The sequence below is a fragment of the Cherax quadricarinatus genome, chromosome 45 (genome assembly GCF_038502225.1).
Source record: "Cherax quadricarinatus isolate ZL_2023a chromosome 45, ASM3850222v1, whole genome shotgun sequence".
Classification (NCBI taxonomy): Eukaryota; Metazoa; Arthropoda; class Malacostraca; order Decapoda; family Parastacidae; genus Cherax; species Cherax quadricarinatus.
In genome coordinates, this window is record NC_091336.1 from 26166547 (window position 1) to 26179249 (window position 12703).

Genomic DNA, 12703 nt, shown 5'->3' on the forward strand with positions numbered 1-12703 from the left:
GTGTAGGAGCTCATCAATGGAGGATGAAGAAGGAACCTCACTAAAAGCAGTGAGGTGTGAGTAAAGATCCCAATTTGCCCGATCAAATTGCCAGCGAGGGCTACGGGAAGGTGGTGAATAGGAAGGAGAAGTAAGAATGATCGGAAAATGATCGCTGTCATGTAAGTCTGGTAGAACAGACCAGGTGAAGTCTAGTGCAGTGGAGGAAGAGCAGACTGATAGATCGATGCAAGAGAGAGTATGAGTACGAGGATCAAAATGGGTGGGAGTACCCGTATTTAAAACATGGAGGGGGTGAGAGGCAAGAAAAGCCTCCAACTGAATGCCACGTGAGTCACAATGAGACCCCCCCCAGAGGAAATGGTGGGCATTAAAATCACCAAGTAACAGAAGTGGTGGTGGTAAGGATGAAACAAGAAAGGCAAAGTCTGGGATAGAAAATGCTCGAGAAGGAGAGAGATATAAAGAACATATTGTAAACCACTTATTCAAGTGGATACGGGCTGCAGTGTAATGCAGCGAGGTATGGACAAATAGTTGACAGTACGGAATATCATTGCGTAGAAGAAGGGCACTTTCATTAAAGGTCCCATCTGAGAAAGGATCCGAAGAATACAATAAATTATAGCCTGAGATAGGTTGGAAAACAGCCGAGTGTAATTTTGGTTCTTGTAAGCAAGCACCAACAGGGGAAAACCTGGAAAGCAACATCTGAAGCTCACCCCGATTACCCCTGAGGCCGCGGATATTCCACTGTAAATAGGCCATGATTGGCGATGAAGAAAATATCAGGAATCTGTAGGTAAAGGCACCTACGGACTAGAGGGGTTAGAAAAGTCAACGTGTGGTGGCATTGGAAGATGTTCAAGTAGCGAAGGAACGGAGCGTTGCGAAGAATGGGGTTGTGAAGATGGAGGAGAGGGAAGAGAAGGAACAGGAAGTGAATCAGTGTCCATTGAAGGTTTAGTCTCTGCAATATATTCTGAAATGGCTTCAAGTGTTTCTGAATTCAAAGATGTATGGGAAACCATATTGGAGATAGGAGGAGGAGGGTGAGTAAAGATTGGGACAGTAATGGACTGTACCAAAGTAGAGGGGGAGGGAAAAGTGTAAGGGACTGGAGATGAAGTGTGGGGGGGGACAGAAGAGGTAGAAACCTGGGAGGTGACAGAAGAGGGAGAAACTTGGGAGGGGACGGGGGTGGAAGGCATAGTACGAGGAGGAGGGTGAATCTCCACACTTGTAATAGAGCCAGAGAGAGGGGAAGAACTAGGTACAGAGACTGGAAAGGTAACGTGTGGAGGTGGAAGAAGGGAAGGAAGGGGCAAAGAAGATTTGAGCAATGTGGATTTTTTGGACTTCTGAGTAGAGGGGCGATTGGTATTAGGTGTCGTACGAGGTCTTGTCGATACTGGGGCTTGTGAGGAAGGACGCGAAGATGTGAGAACAGACTGAGTTGTAGTCGGGACGTCAGAGCCAAGGACAGCAAAAGGATTAGATGCCGTAATGGCTATGGGAGGGGTAACAACAGAGGAGGCTGCAGAAGATGGGACCCCAGAAGTGGGGGGATGTTTGGAAACACGAGAATAAGAAACACGGGGTAGTCTCCCTTGGAGGCGGAGATGAGTAACTGCCATAGCATAAGGGAGACCTTCTGCCTCTTTGAGGCAACGGATTTCACGTTCATTTAAGTAGACCTGGCAACGGCGGGAGTACGAAGGGTGAGCTTCATTACAATTAAGGCAAGATGGAGGTTGACTGCAAGATGTATTAGAATGGTTGTCGGCACCACAGACTGGGCATTCGGCCATAGATCTGCAATATTTCGCTGGGTGACCAAAACGCCAGCAATTTCTACATTGTTGCGGTGTAGGTATCACCTTTCGAACTTGTAACCGATGTCCCGCGACATATACAGAGGACGGGAGTTCTCGGCTGTCAAAAGTTAAACGAGCCACATTGCAAGGGTAACGTCTCCGCCCCCGGGCAGGAAGGACATAAGTGTCTACTTTGAGGATTGGGAGATCCTGGAGTTCCAGCTGTTCAAAAATGTCATTGCCACATGACTGGAAATTCTGTTGGACTATGGTATGGGGCAGAATGACAGTACCACTACAAGAATTGAGAGAAAGATGTTTTTCAATAGTGATAGGAGTAGTATCGATATTCGAAAGGAGAGAAAGATCATGAGCTTGGGTAGCATTCTGGACAGTGACGATGCGCGTACCGCTCCTGAGAGCGTGAAATGAAATATCTCTGCCAACATGACGCAGGAGCGCTTTGGCAATACTATGGTCAGAAAGGTAGGCAGAAGAAGAAGTTGGTCTTAAAGTAAAGAATTTAGTCCATTGTGTGGTCCGAAACTGAGCGTGGAGAGGGAGTGCTTGACGTGTCGGTCGTTTCCGAGTAGAATGGGAAGGTAACGACGGAGCATCATCAGGAGATTGACGTTGGCGTTTAGGAGTAGGACCGGAGTTGGTCCGGCATGAAATGGGTGGGCGATTCGAAAATTGCCGTACCGTAGAGGGAGAAGCCGGAAGCATAGTCAAAGGAGAGCGGAGTTCAGACAAATCGAAGGAGTCAGTCGAAGCTCCGGTACCTGAAGCGGGTGAGGAAACAGCACCAGCAAGAGGTACAGGGGCATCAGGAGTGTCCGAAGAGTGGTCTAAACACAAGGCAGGGTCAGAATGGGGTGCGGTATCAAGAAGGGGCCCGGGGGTAGTGGTTTCATGGACTAGGGCTGCCATGGTTAGGTTACTCCTTTGCTTTTTGTTTTTAAGAAAAAAAAAGAAAGAAGAAAAGAAAATAAAAACAAAAAAAAGAATAAAAAAAGGGGGGAGCGGGGAGGAATAGTTCCCAGGAGGAATGAAAGGGCCGGAAATCTCCCTCCGCGCCCAAGAGGACTCGACACCGCTAGTAGTGCAGATGCAGCATGGAACCCGTGCCATACCCTACCCTTCATGCCAGTAAACCAGCAATCCGGGATAGCAACCTCACATCTGCCGAGCTACCTCGGTGGACAAAAGAGAGGGCGGCCGGATATCCGCCACAAAGCATACCTCCTTCAGCCACCACCCCCGGAATCCGAAAGGTGGCTTCCAGAGATACACCCGTCGCCCAAAAGACACCCAAAGCTACTCCGGGATACCGGAGAGGGATCGGGACATCCCTAGGCAATCCAGATTCCACGGCAAACTACGCCACCGCCAAGAAACCTCAACGGAATGGGATCGACCCCGGTGTCCTTTCCCCTACCTAGGAACTAGCGCGCCTGTGGGAGAAATCACGAAGGCTAAAAAGAGGAAGGGCAAAAGGGAGGGGTGAGGAGGAGGAGGAGGAATGGAAAAAGGGGAGGATGGGGAGGATGGGATAGGGGAGGGGAGAATGGGGGGTAATTAGGTTCGGTCTGAGGAAGAAGACCGACAGGGCTAATTCCTCAGACCAAGAGCCTCTTCACCACGCCAAGGAGCCCCCCTTGAAGAGGAGGGGCCTACAAAATCTTAATCTGGCTCTGGGTTTTAGAGATCTTGAACATGGCAGTTGGCCGATTTTTTTAAAGTACGTATGTGCTATACGCACCTCAGTTACCATCTTTCTTAGCTTCAACACCTAAGAAATGGTGTATGACCCTAGTAGATTTAGTGCTTTGTTTTGATAATAATAATAATAATACCTAAGAAAATGAGTATCTTAAAGCAAGTTTCTGATTGCAAAGGTAAAGAAAACATTTTATATTGCTTATCAACTATATTCACTTTGTAACTTGTAAGCTTGGAATGTACATGGTAAAGACTTGAATCGCAGAGTCGCCATCCCAAACTAGTGCTGGGGGTAATAGTAGTTCATGAAACCAACATATGAGACTTCATACTATACATTCCAAGAAAATACTTATGGTTTCTCTCACAGCTGCAACAAGTAACTGTGATTCACCACAGTGCAGCTTTAATACGTTATAATAAATAGCAGTGTATATCATAAAATGTGCTTTGTACACATACTTTAAGTAGCTGCTAAAAGAATGAAAAGATAAGAAAGCCTAAACAATTTTCCTGGCATGTACAGTGAGTACTATGAATGAACAAATTAAAGATTCTTTGTGCAACCTGCAGATACAAAAAGAATATATATAAAGTTGTGGAATCGGTGAACCGATTCTATAAGGATTGTAGAACACAAGGTGTCATCACATCACATTAGTTCAGAAACTGCTGATAATTACTGCAAAATTATAAGACTTGCCCTTATAAACCCCGCTGCATCTTATGATGTGCAAGACTATCAGCATAGTAGAACACAAGCTGTCATCACATCACATTTATCCACAAATTGCTGACACTTGCAGCAAAATTGACTCACCCTTAGTAATCCCACTGCATCTTATGAAGTGCAGGAAGATTATTAGCACTTGTGTGCAAGTTGAGAGAATATTTGTAATCTACAAATATCCACTGCTACAAAAAAAAAAAAAAAACTCTGATCTATACAGAATAAATAATGGGTTTCACTCGCACAACATAAGGCTATCTTCTGATAAAACAAACATTATCAATATAAATTACATATTTTAACAACATGATCCTCTGTAGTCATTGGATACACACACACATCTCTATCACAATAACAAATACAAGGACCCCGAGCAGTGGTCTGGAACGGTCGCAAAACTGGGAAATGACAGACACACACACACACGCACGTACAATAACTGATCATCACAACAGGACTGAATGAGAGAATAGCAAGAGTAGAATCTCAAAAATTTATGGAAAATAATAAAAAGGAAAGACAAGATCAATTAAATGCAATAGTTTCTTGAAGGTTTAGGTAAGAAGTCTTTGTGATATCTCCGCTCAGGATCCTAAGTGTAAACAATATCTATTTGGTCATTAAGTTTATTCCAATATGATAATAGAGAGAATATGCCTGCATTCTACAGTACCCAGTTCCCCAACATACTGCCTATTTGTTTAATATTTAACAATGTTAACACTTGACTAGCACACAGGCCAAGAAGAAAAAGATTCATAATTCAGATCCTTGCTATTCCTCATACTGAATTATGATAGTGATCACGCAATAACGAAGTCAATTACTTTTCGTTAAAAAAAATTCATTATCAATGAGTCTTACATATCTTTTAAAGTATATCTATAGCTTTCTAACACAAGGTACAAACATCCTACTAACTGTATATAAAAATGTGCCCACTGGAAAGGATAAAAAGGCTCATCATTACCTTCAAGCTTTTTCAACAGGCAACTATTAAACACACAATATAAACATTACTCTGATAAAGCCAGCCTATATGTGTGACATGATGAATCTCTTGAGCCTTTCATATTATTTGTAATTAACTTGTTATTCCCTGGATTATTTAAAGAGTAAAAATTCTTATCCTGCCACATACTTGGAATGCTAAATTTTCTCCAAGATTTGAATTTTACAAGCCCTTAGGTTCCAATGCCTCCAGAATAGTCATACAATGCTGCAGGAACATTTTTTTTTTTGTTATCCTAGGGGACTTGGACTAAGAGTGCAAGAGTAATGTTTGGCCAAATAAATGTGACGAATGCAGTAATTTTGAGCCTCTGCTAAAATTTTCAAAGAAGGCTCATTTTCCTTAAACTACTGTAGATAAAAATGAGACTTATTGAAGTATTACCATCTGCTCAGAATCACTGATCACATCACACTTCCATTAATCAGAAATTGCGTAGAGCAACACACTCTAGTTTTATCTAATCTCTACACTAAAAAATGGGGAACTGACATTAAAAGGAGGAGTATAACATTTGAGAAACACAAAAATGCATAGTATGATCAGTAAGTTGACCTACTGGGCTTTGCACGAAGCAGCTCAAGACAACGTCAATGCATAACGTCACACTTTCATGGTGGTGTCTCAACAGACTTCCATCAAATACTAACACATTGAAAGTTCCCTATTTGGGATAATAGATTTCTAAGAAAAAGTTTTTATATCAATTGCCCATTTTAGAATAATCCTCATTTCATCAAAACAACTACAATGCACATGAGCAGAGCCATCAACACCAATAACCCTAATAGTGCACTTCTCTGGAATGTCTTTGCCTAGTGTGCTAATCATTCAGATTTGTTCCTAATTACTTTTGTGTTGCAAGTTTGGCAGTGAATTCAAAGTTTATCCTATAACATTATAATCCACTACTGGTGTGCATTTCAACAGTGAAGGTCCTACTTACAATTCTCATGTGATATAATGACCAAAGAAATTATGGATATAGGTATACAAGAAGTTATTACACTGTAATCAAACTGTTCTGCTCTAAAAATCCTAAGAGATGAAATACAATATCAAATATAAGTATTTCAATGGACATTACATCAAGGTAAAAGTAAATCTAGGATATGCATTGATTGATGAACATTAATGTATTATTGCTCTAACTATTCAGATCAGCTACAAATGGAAAAAACTTTTTTTGCATTTTTAAGACATTGGTTACAACTAGTTAAGTTTTGAGAAACCAAGATCTATAAACTGTACTCAATTTAAGTGCCTCAGTAACAGTTTCAGAAAATTCAACCAACTTTGTGGGCAGTTTTTAAAGTCTTACCACATTTAAAATTATATTATTAGAAGTGTTCCTCTCATATTTATGGGGAACAAATATGCAACATACAATAATATTTCCACAAATGAAGATATTAATTTCCAGCAAAAATTCAATATGAATTTAATACTATTGCATATCCAGCTGTTGTATCCAAGTCCTACACTTGACCTTATTTAAAGTTATACAAAATGCTTAGTCTGCAAGGCCACATCTAGAAGGAAAACTTGCTTTGTAATTCACAGGCAACAGGTACTCTTCACTTTCATTAGTTAAATTTACTTTAGTTTCAAAATGAAATATTAATCACATGAATGTATATAAGAATCTTATAATTCAAACGCATTAAAAAAAAAAAAAACAGTTATTGCCTATGACAAACAACATTTTCCTCTACGTTTACCGCGAACCTTACATACACCCCCAGACAAGCCAGCTCTATTAACTGGTCAGCTGCTAATAATGTAACTGAGGATAAAACTATGATCTGATTCCCCAAAACAAATTTGTAATATGGGAGACCTTTCACCATGTAAATAATTTATTTTTTATGAACCATAACTCGCTTCACTCTATGGTAAATTAGTTTATCAACTCTAGTGTAATATTATCTTTAATTTATTGATATCACTATTTAAAACACAGTATTATATTCTGATGGGCAATTCATGCATCTGATTTCAAGAATTTTCATATACATTTACAGTATTTCAATTTTGAATTAAGTTGAGTGTGTTCAGTCATCACTGATAAATTGAAAATGAACTAGTCTACAAAGGGTTCATTTTAAAAAGTTTAGAATCTGGTCTCCCAGTAATACAACAAACTACCACAGACAATAAGTTGTTGAAACATATCAAGCTTTGGTTTCATAAAAAGCACATGGGCAGTCACTATTTTCAACATTTTCAACTTACAAGTAACTAGCATAGCCCGCTCTGAAAAAATTATATCATATACAAACAATAAGTACATTTTATACAATTGCACTCTACAGTGTAAAAACAATAGTAAAATGAGGATGATGGTGCATCATTCTCAGTTTCAACATTTACTACAAATCCTAGAATGTTTAAAGCTGTTAAAAGTAACTTCTACCTTCCATATTGTTTACTCTGAATGCCACTCACATATGTGACCAGCAACACCTGTCTTCATGAGGGTATACTGCAAGTCCCAACCTTTATTACAAGCTACACTCAAGCACCCATGTACACTTGAAAAAAGGCAATTACTCCCAATTTACAAGTTCTGAAGTAAAACATGTTTGGCCATGTTAATAATAAGGTACATACCCACACAATCTGTGAGCAATATACTTTATAACAGTTGTATTATTTGTCAAATACTTTATTGGTTTTGGCATTACATATCCGATTCTAAAGAGTTTTGACACACATTTTACCAACATTAACCAATGATAATTCAAGCACATTTAGGAATTTTAAGGATATCTCCATTATTTGTGAAATATTTCACATATTTGCATTTCTGCCTATGGCTTGCAAAAAATTAAGGAGATTAAAACAATTTGGGACATACAGTATCAATGAAATACATATTCTATTTGCCTTGATGACCATATATGCTGGAGACATCTGGGATTCTCCCAGCATCAGACCTCCGTAAAGACCTCTCATTTCACCCAGGTGTGAGTCCTTCTAAACAAATGTCTTATCTTTACACATCTGTTTAGGCATAAATACGAGTTGTTTCTATGAGTAATAGGGCACTTTCAATGACAAATAGGGAAATACTTTCAACAAGTAGTTGAAACACTACTAAACTTTTATTAACCAAAATGAACAAAGAAATTTATAGCTTTGTATACAGTACCATTCATCAGAACCATGCACACTTCATAATAGTTTTTATATACTGTATTTGCATAGTGCATACATGTCAGACTTAAACCTTAAAATTAAACAAGCTGACTTAATCCAATCACAATCACAAAAGAAACCTTTGATTTGGCAAATGCCAAAGATAAAAGATACTCTATACAAGGTGACCTTTTTCTACAATGAATATATAGGTTGTCAAGAATTACTGCATTAAAAATAAGAATCGACAGCGTGTTTTATGCAGTGCTACGGTGTCTGGTGCTGAGAGATGATGGGTCTAACCATCGAGGCTGCTACACTATTTACAGCTCACAAAACTGGAACATCAGGAAGGAGAGAGAGAGACACATACGTGCCTTTCATTGAAGACCTACCATGTACCTGCAGGAACACAAACATGTGTACAAAATAATGACAGCAATGATGCCATGCTTACCATTATAAAAAAACAAATTGCTTGCTTGCTTCAATAAAAATTTATTAAAAAGCAAATTATCTCTTAATTTTTAAATGGACAAATATGAGGTGGTGGCATTTTTGTGGACCTACCTGGAATGTTCTCTACAAATTAAAGTTGTACTTAAAAATTTAGACCAAATTTGTGGGTCACTTGTAACAGTTTTGATTTTAAAATAATTATTATTAATATTTTTTAAAAATATTAATTTCATATTTACAGAGAACAATTATGCAATGTACGATAACACTAGCACAAATATATTAATTTTCATAAAAATATTATGAATTTAATACTGTAGTAAGCTGATTAATCCATATTTTGCACAAACTAACTAGTTTAATTATTCACATGGCCAATACAAGAATATACATAACTGACTTTGCAAATGATGATGATAATATAATAAATTTAAGAGCTAAACCTGTGAATCAATAAACACCTGCACAAGGGCCTTCTCACCAGAGAGCAAGTGCAATATACAGTGGACCCCCGGTTAACGATATTTTTTCATTCTAGAAGTATGTTCAGGTGCCAGTGCTGTATAGCCCTTGTGGCTTAGCGCTTCTTTTTGATTATAATAATAATCAGGTGCCAGTACTGACCGAATTTGTTCCCATAAGGAATATTGTGAAGTAGATTAGTCCATTTCAGACCCCCAAACATACACGTACAAACGCACTTACATAAATACACTTGCATAACTGGTCGCATTTGGAGGTGATCGTTAAGCGGGGGTCCACTGTATAAGGCATCAGGGTTTGAAATCAGGAATGACAACAAAACCACTATTAACAAAGAATTGGAGCTGGTATTATTGTACTATGTCAAAGTTTCTCCAACTGACCTACCATATCAGCTGAACAGGCCATGTGATGCTCAGTAATACCGAATCCAAACCTTCAATAAGTGTTAATGACAGCATACCACTAGTGTAAACTATTGAGAAAATCAAGAATAACTTGTTTCTAAATGTGTAGCTACACCATCTAAAGAGTAAAGTGTACCAGACAGTGGCATCATAATAGAGAATACCAGTCTTTAACCTTGAAGTTAACTAATTAACCCTTTCACTGTCTTCCATTGTAGCTCTGCCTTATTGATGCCAGCATTACAAAGGTCTAGGTTTAAATGTGCAAGTGGTAAATTTTGGCCTATGACATGAGAAAATGGGTCTGTGCAGTGGATGTAGACAGTATAAAAATCCTGCCCAACACAGTGCAAGGTGGAAAAAGTAAACCTCTGACCTTGAGCTTGGTTTAAAACAGCAAATTTGAGGCATTTTCTAAGAAAGGCTGTTTCTTAGTGTCAGTGATAGAATGGAAGTCATACTAGTGAAAGATAATTTTTGGTCAGTTTTAGATAATTTTGTGTTGTTACTAGGTCTGCTTCAATTATTAGGTTGGCCTAAACCCTTCCCAATCATTCTTAAACTTTATTATCCAAGAAATAAGATAAAACTTCAATTTTTTGTGTGACGATGGATTCAAAATGGAGAGCAAATGTTATATAAGAGGCCTGGGGACATGATTAACCCTTTCAGGGTTTTGGCCGTACTAGTACGGTTTACGCGCCAGTGTCCATGACGTACTAGTACGCATAAATTCTAGCGCCTTCAAATCTAGTGAGAGAAAGCTGGTAGGCCTACATGTGAAAGAATGGGTCTACGTGGTCAGTGTGCGCAGTATAAAAAAAAATCCTGCAGCACACAGTGCGTAATGAGAAAAAAAAACTGACCGTGTTTTTGGATTAAAACAGCGACTTTGCGCTATATTTTCATATGGTATTAATTGTTGTATTCTAGTTTTCCTGGTCTCATTGTATAGAATAGAAGACATATTACAGAAATTGAGATGATTTTGACTGGTTTTACAATGAAAAGTACCTTGAAATTGAGCTCAAAGTAGCAGAAATGTTCGATTTTTACCAAAGGTCAAAAGTAAACAAATCATGCGATATTATTTATACCATTTCTATACTAATGCAGTAGTCTGCATAGCAGTAAATCTTATTTTTTTTTTGTGAGAATAAAAATTCAAAGTGGAAAGCAAAAGAAATGTAAGAGGGGCCTAGGGACGTGACTAATGAACAGAGGAAATGTTATTTTAGTGCCAGGAATGTCTTTCTTGTTTATTCTGGACCCTATTTGGAAATTAGCATCTTTTGAAATTTGTGTGAAATTGGCAAAATTGCTAAATTCTGACCACTGTATTGGATAGTTGAAATTGGTAAATTGGTGGTTTCTTGTACTCATTTGATAGAAAAAACAGAGTTCTAACAAAATAGTTATGATTTTTGTCGACTAGTACATTGGAATTGGGCGAATATAGGGCTCAATGTGGGCAAAATCGCCGATGCGTAAACATCGTCGAGACCGCTAACTTCGTGAGAGCATAATTCCGTAAGTTTCCCATCAAGTTTCATACTTTTAATGTCATTATGATCGGGAAAAGATTATCTTTTCATAAGAAAAAATATTTTTTTTTTTTTTTAAATTTGGGGGACCCTGAGAACAAGTCTCTGAGAGGGCCTGTGGACCCTGAAAGGGTTAATGAACAGAAGTAAGGTTGCTTTAGTGGCTGGAATACATAGTTTTTTCTTTGGACTCATGTTTTTAACTGGATATTTTTGCATAAAACTGGCTAAATTACTGACTTTATGCACTTTATAGGGTAGTATTGATAGGTGGATGGACAGTTTCTTGCACTCAGTAGAATGGAAGGCATACAAGGAAAATAGCTATGAATTAGGTCGAATTAGGCAATGGAATTGGCTTAAAAAATAGGACTCAAAATAGGTGAAATCACAGATACATAAATTGCGCTCAGACTGTGAACTTTCCATTTGCTTAACCCTTTCACTGTCTAGACCCCCGAAATTAATATTACTCTTAGTGTCCACTTTCCTTTTTTTTTTTTTTTCTTAAAAAAAGTTACAACAAAGAACAAAAAGGCACAACACCATAACTAAAACAACACATAAATAACCCGCACATAGGAGAGCTTATGACGACATTTCAGTCCGACTGGACCAAAAGTAATGACACAAAAAGTATAAAAATTATTGGAAAACTTATGGAATTATGCAGGCACAAAGTTAGTGGTCTTAGTGCAATTTATGAATCTGCAATTTCACTGATTTTGAGTCCTATTTTAAGCCATTCCATTACTTTATTCGAGCAAATTCTTAGCTATTTGGCTAGTATGCCTTCCATTCTAATGACTGAGAATGAGAAACCACCCATTCAATTATTTTAGCTATCCTATAAAGTGCACAGAAGTTATATTGCCAAATTTATTTTTTTTTAACCATGGGTCCTAAGAAAGTAAGTGCAAAGGACAGTGCTGAGAAGAGGATGATGTCCATTGAATTAAAGCATGAAATCATAGAAAAACGCAGGAAAATCGCATTTGTTTCAGTATATTTTCCTCATGAAACTAGTGATCTAGTCAGTGGCATTGCTAGGGTTGGTGTCACCCCCATGAAATCCAAGGGTGGGGGGATGGGGGGAGTAAACTCCAGTTACGTCACTACTGCACACCTAGTGACTAATGTTTAGCAATGAGAATGTTTAAGGGCCATAAACTGAACAGGAGAATACTTCTCAACTTTATTAATAAGATATATCATAGAAATATTGAGAAAACAAACTCAAATACCACTTTGAGTACAGGCAACAGATCCTACATTTATTCATCTTCAACAATGAAAAATACTTGAAAAATAAAGAAAAACATTGCAGTATCAGAGAAACACTAGTTCTGATTTGACCTTGAGTACAGGTAACATCTCAATGAATCTGA

At 38.2% G+C, this 12703-nt stretch overlaps 1 protein-coding gene across 5 annotated transcripts in view; it reads right to left on the reverse strand.

The window, feature by feature from the left end:
* Nucleotides 1-3727: 3727 nt before the first annotated feature.
* Syx1A (Syntaxin 1A) overlaps nt 3728-12703 on the reverse strand; it is a 466543-nt gene continuing 457567 nt past the window's right edge. For all 5 annotated transcript variants that reach the window (XR_008407913.2, XR_008407912.2, XM_053785239.2 and 2 more), the window contains one exon: nt 3728-8824. The gene's annotated coding sequence lies outside the window, so the exon portion shown is untranslated. The remainder of the gene's footprint in view (nt 8825-12703) is intronic.